The following is a 6,000-nucleotide window of genomic DNA, read 5'->3' on the forward strand; positions in this document are numbered from 1 at the left end:
TCTAACACTCCCCCACCAGTATCCTCTGCTGGAACAAGGGGGACCTGGAAGCTCTGTGTACCTCTGCAGTGAACCTTTGAAACAAGCTACAGCCACCATTACACTGGGAGAAAAAAGCAAACCTTTGAGTTATGGGATTATGGCATTTCTTGAGAGCACAACACTAATTTATTAGTCAGCTCCTCTACTGGTATGAAGCAGGGTAAATTGCTGTGACAGTATTATTTAACCTGAGTCCAAGCACTAAGATATGTTGTGCAGGCACTTTTTCATAAAAAACATATGCAATGGGTCACTCTTGGACTGAAGACTATAGCTAGAAGAAGACATTTGGACAGACCAGCAGCAGGGCAGAAGGAAGCCTGGGAGAAGGCTTCCCGCAGGTTAGTGGGTAGGCAGGGAAGAGAAAAGCATGGCTAGAATTGGCTGGCTGTAAGAAGGGAAATCAGGATCAGAAAATTGCAGAAAGTAGGTTTTTGGAGGGAGGGGTGCTTTTAGAAAGAAGACAAAAATTTCAGATGGCTCCAGCAACGCATTGTACTTATTTATCCCGCAGCGGCCATGCCAGAAGAAAACTGCCTACAATGAAGAAGGCACTCATAGCAACAAAAATCAACCCATCAGCCTAAGAAACTTCACCTCTTTGGAGAGATTACTCATTTGAGATCTGCCCCATTCTCCACAGGAGGTAGTGTTTCCAGGACTCCTCAATATTCCTGAATTGTGGGTAATGGCAGCTCCAGCACACACAGTGCAAAGCGTCCCCACCATCTGCTTATGGAAGGCGTAAATCCCCAGAGCACAAAGCTGAGTGCTTGCTGACGGCACTCCCAACCAGCCTAACAGTGTGAGTGCCAAGACGGGGAGGGTGGGGTTTATTATTCTGATTTTTGCATAATAGAAAGCCACTGCCTATGTATAGCTTGATATCACCAAAACACGTTTCCCTTGAGTTGCTAGTTGTCCACTCAGTCACCGCTGCCTTCAGTGGGTGGAAGGCTAGCTCCCTCCAGCACTTAAGTACCACCCACCTCTGTTTTTCACTGATGTTTTTAAGAAGCCAAGAAGGAAAAATGCTTGTGACTGAAAGTGTTTTCTGCCAGGTCAGAATCAGTTTGTTCACAGAGCTGAAGAACAACTATGAAGCTGGGCTTGCAAGTCTCTGCCTGAATCCTGGCCTTCTGTTTGCTTCGACCATGGCCACAGCCCTCCCAGTTGAGCCCTTCCTGGCAAAGCAGGTGGAGTGGCCCACATTTTCACTCGTGCACAACACACAGGTAATTTTGGTTCTCTAAAGCAGCCACTTCCTTTGTATGCAAACAGCATGGGTGAAAACATCACGGCATTTTTTATTTAGTGTTTGCAAATTCTCCCCTTTCCAGAGCTCCAGGTGAAGTCCATAAGCAAAAACAATGCTGTATGAATAATAACACCCTGCGAGTGCCGGGTCGTTAAAGGCAACATTTTCATTTTCAAAAGGGACTAAGTGACTTAGGGCTCATTTCCTCTGGACAGTTATGGGAATAGCTAATTAACAATAATTAACCTGACATACTTGCATCAAAACCTCTCTGAAGACATCCTCACTCCAGAATAAAACCTCATTTTTCTGAATTAGCTTAATCCAATAGTGAAGAGCCCATTTTCAGCACGGCTTCAGTCCAGCTGCAACTCTACAGGCTTTCCATGAGGCCTTGACCCTTTCAAAATAAGCTTGCAGCTGCTAGTTCACCTACGCTTCTGAAGTTTCTACCCAAGGTAAAGCAATCTGCAAAGAGGGATAGGCTGCAATTATGCACTAGATCATACAAGTGAAAATAAGCTGGTCTGCAAAACTCCATCTTCAAAGAGTTTGAGAGGCATTAGTTCACTAACTTCACCAACTATAAACACTACTCTCACATATGAAGAAGTTGAGACATACAGATCAAGGGACTTTCCTGAGGTGTTACCAAGAGTTAACATCTCTACAGAGTGTAGGACTAAGGAGATTTTGGCTTCCAATTATGTCTCCATTCAAGCAAATATAAATATGTCTAAAGGGCTATGTGGAACAGCAATTCTCCATCACCACCACCACCACTTTCTATTACTGTAGTCAAGGGAAGCACATGGTGCAGTAGTGGTTTGACAAGTTAGAAAGACCCTTTTCTCCCTTTCACCCCAGTCTCTCCCTCACATCTCACAGCTTGGCTCTGAGTGCCCCTCACACATGCACATGGCCAAATGCTCCAAAGAGGACTCCAAATGAAGGCTCAGGGAAAAGAAAGTGATCCTGAAACAGGCAGAAATTTTTCACAATATTTCTAAGCAAACATTAAATATTGCAAAGAAAATTTCCAAATAGAAGATAAATATGCTGGTCTAGAATATTTTCTCCACTAGAAAAGCCTCCTTGTGATCTGAAAAAAACATTCATTTTTAATTAGAAGATGAAATATGGTTCCCATGACTGTAAAAATTACGTTACATCAAGTTATTGTGCTTATTACAACCCCATGAAAATTAGCCCAAACCATAAAACTCTTTTTGATTTTGTATGTCTCCTTGTATTATTGCTGATCTGGCTAATGCCACACGCATCTCACTTTCTTCACCTTTACTTTGCTGTCTCCCACTCCTTCATGTTTCTGTGAATTTTGCCCATTTTCTTACACTAAAGAGGTTCTAAGTGCCTTTTACTAGAGGCTTTCCCACAGCATAACTCAGATGGTATCAGCTTGTGATTCGACAGTCTGTGCTAGCTCAGTCAGAATGAAAACCTCGCGATGGATTTTATTTGCCCTCCCAGCTTGCAAGCTCAAGATTAAAAACCCTGGGTTTCTCAGTACAATTGATTTAGTGAGCAGTCAGCCCTCATTTTTTGCCTGAAGCACAAAAAGGGGAAAGAAAAGGAATCGAAGACAATGCTAGTGAAAAAATCGAAGCTATTTTAATCCAATGCAAATTTTGTGAGCTGTAACGAAACCGTATTGTTCCACTATGTTGCTCTTGGTTGCTAGCTAACGTGCACTGCCGGTGTGGTGCTGTACACATCTTTTGGGGTTCATGGGAAAGCAAGCTCAGAAAAGGCCGTGACACAAAGTCTAATTTGCATGGCAGCAGTCAGCAGCTCAGCACCAATTCCCTTCTGATCGATTAGCGTCGAGAAGTTGTACAGCATTTTAGTTTGGAGGCGAAGGAAAGATATCAGGGAGGAAGACCCCTTCTTTGCTAGTACTGAGTGCTCTGTGTGCCCTGCACGGTGAACTCTGCGATTAGGCTCCTGCAGTTTGCCCTCCCGTGGTGTCAGAAAGCAGCAAGGATCTGCTGGTATAAACAGCCTGAGGGCTGCGACTGGTCTGAACAGGGCAGAGGGGATGTTGCTGGGCAGCCAACTGCAGCTCTTCTGCGGAAAAAGCCCACAGTGACAGACCAGAGACCTTGCAGAAAACTCCAGTAACAAAACCCCAGCTCGGCAGCGTTTGGGCACTGGAAGTCCCCTGCAGGGCAGAGGCAGCACCCTCGCTCCACCTCACAAGGCTGACTTTCAGCACGGGATCAGCAGTCTGGTGTGGGGCAGGGCCTGCCACATCAGTTTTTGATGAACTTGGTTCAAAGCCTCTTTCAAAAGCAGATACACCCAGGCACAGCTGCTAGCATTAGGCAAGAAACCAGCAGACATTTAAATATAGAACCGCCAGGCCTGGTGAGAGGGAAGAGCTCTGCTGGTGCATCTTGATTTCCTTGATCAGCAAGCTCTTACGCTCGATATTGCACAGGCAATATTGAAAAGGCACAGGCAATCCTTTTGTTTGGAAGAAGGAATATTCCCATAAAACAAAGCACGGCACACTAGTCCTCTGTTGGGATGTTGTAGTTTTGCAGGGGAAAAATAAAAAACCTTCCATAGCGCATGATTTTCAAAACCTACTTGAGGTTTCCGGTGACACTGACATTATGGTGTCTCCAGGAGAGCTGAACACTAGCTCCCTCAAGACCAGACCCTGTTACATGTGCCAAGATGGGGACACTATGGGGATAGGCAGAAGCTACAGTGGCTAGCTTCTTAATACAGCTAATCCATCATCATTTAAGTTCTGGCTTTCCTCAGGATAAGCTCCAGTTTTACACTCTGTAGAATATCTGAGTTTCCTAAACTCAAGAGACGATACAAGCCTTTTTGAGCCTGAAAGAAGAATTTCCTTTACTCTCTCTTCCATTCAGGAGAAAGCCTTGCACTAGTAATTAATATCTAAAGGGCCTCCCCTGTGCCCATGTAGTGCAACCTGGCATAACCCACAGTACTTGCCATAGCTTTAGGCAGCCGTTAGCATGGGCACCCAATGCCCACTTGACTTGCCAGCACAGGTAGCCACTGCTCAACAGCAGCCCTGCCCAAGGTGTTTTGGAGGCATGTGTCACAAAACAGCAGGGATAACCTGGCGATTCCTGCACAGGCAAAAGGCAACATAGGTCATAGTTCATAGAATGGCCTAGTCTGGAAGGGACCTTAGAGATCATTTAATCCAACCTCCCTGTCGTGGGCAGGGACACGTGGCAGGAAAGCTCGGTTAGGCCTGTGTTCACACACAACAGCAACAGGATGACTTGTGGCCATGGGTGACTTCAGGATGACTTCAGGCAATAGGACAGCTGTCTAATCATTTGATCAAACGTGCATATGTCTAGCTCCCTGATGGGCAACCAGTTCTGGCCAAAGCTATACCTGTCCTGCTCGAATTAAAAATAACAAACTCTTGCTTTGTCTCACTTAGGAAAACCCTCTGGTTTGAGTATCAAGAAGCCACTAAGCCTGAAGCTCTCCTCCTTCCACAGTGCCTTCCCTGCAAGCAAGACCTGGAAACACTAATCCTTCCCAACAAAAGCTGTCAGCACACCATCACAAAAAGGGGACCATATTCTGTCACCTTGGTTCAGACCAAGGAGTATCTTACTCCCTGGTGCTTCCCATGGGATGTCTGGCCAAGTGAAGTCCCAGCTGGCATGAGCCAAGGTGACCCAATCTAGCCTTTAATTACCACCACCCTCCAGACCTCAGGTGCAACTTCAGGTCATATAAATAGCAAAATATCTGAGCAGAAACCCAGTCTCTTTTGTGACCTATACAGTTTCAGTGCTTGGTGTCCTACTAGCATTCCGCAACTAATTCATAATGCAGACATGAAACCACAAATCAAGTGGCGAGAGGGAGAGAAGATGTGTTAATTTATAATTTTATTTTATCCCTCAAAAAATGAAGTATAACAAATGCATCTATAGTTCATTGGTATTTTTCTTGCTACAGCTGTACCGCCATACAATTATAAAACATTATGAGTGACACTTTTCAAGCTGCGACCCAGGAGATAACATTTCATTTTCAAAAGAGACATAAGAATATAATTCCTAATGACTTAGAGACTTATACTCATCTTTAAGAGTGCCACCAAAACGCTTTCTGAGTATCTGTGCTTAGTGACACATTCGCAACAAGATGTTTGCATGGGTGTTTTGTCAAACAGCAACAAAAATCAAATGCATAAACACAGCAGAGGAAACAATCAGGGCTTACTTTTCCCTGTCGAAAGTGCGTGCGCTTGTGTGTGTGCACACACACACGCAGATCCGTATTTGTACTAGTGTGAGTAAACTGAGTAGACTTTGTCATATCCATATCAAGAACCAGGAATATTTATAGTTATGCAGATAAAATAATTTATTTTAATAGTTGTGTATAAGTAATTGTTTTAAAAACTAAAATAAATCAAATCAACCTTGAATGAGACTATCTAGATAGACATAAAGACATATTTGTAGCCAAACCCTGTGAAATAAGTCCTTGTCTGTCACAAGGAAGAGAAGGCTGAGCCATCTGCAGGAAAGGCTCTCTGCTATCAGCCTTCGGAGAAAGGTTAACAGCAACGGGGGAAAAAAAGCCGCTCCAGTCTTCTACTTGAACGCGACCTCTGGTCTGCGTAACACACTAACGCAGAAGCCCGACGTACTGTAACCTTGCCG

At 44.4% G+C, this 6,000-nt stretch overlaps 1 protein-coding gene across 2 annotated transcripts in view; it reads right to left on the reverse strand.

Moving 5' to 3' along the window:
- The window catches only part of PRR5 (proline rich 5 (renal)), a 67,188-nt gene that overhangs the window by 46,594 nt on the left and 14,594 nt on the right, over nt 1-6,000 (reverse strand). The window lies entirely within an intron of this gene.

The sequence above is a fragment of the Apaloderma vittatum genome, unplaced genomic scaffold (genome assembly GCF_000703405.1).
Source record: "Apaloderma vittatum isolate BGI_N311 unplaced genomic scaffold, ASM70340v1 scaffold16985, whole genome shotgun sequence".
In the NCBI taxonomy this organism is placed as follows: Eukaryota; Metazoa; Chordata; class Aves; order Trogoniformes; family Trogonidae; genus Apaloderma; species Apaloderma vittatum.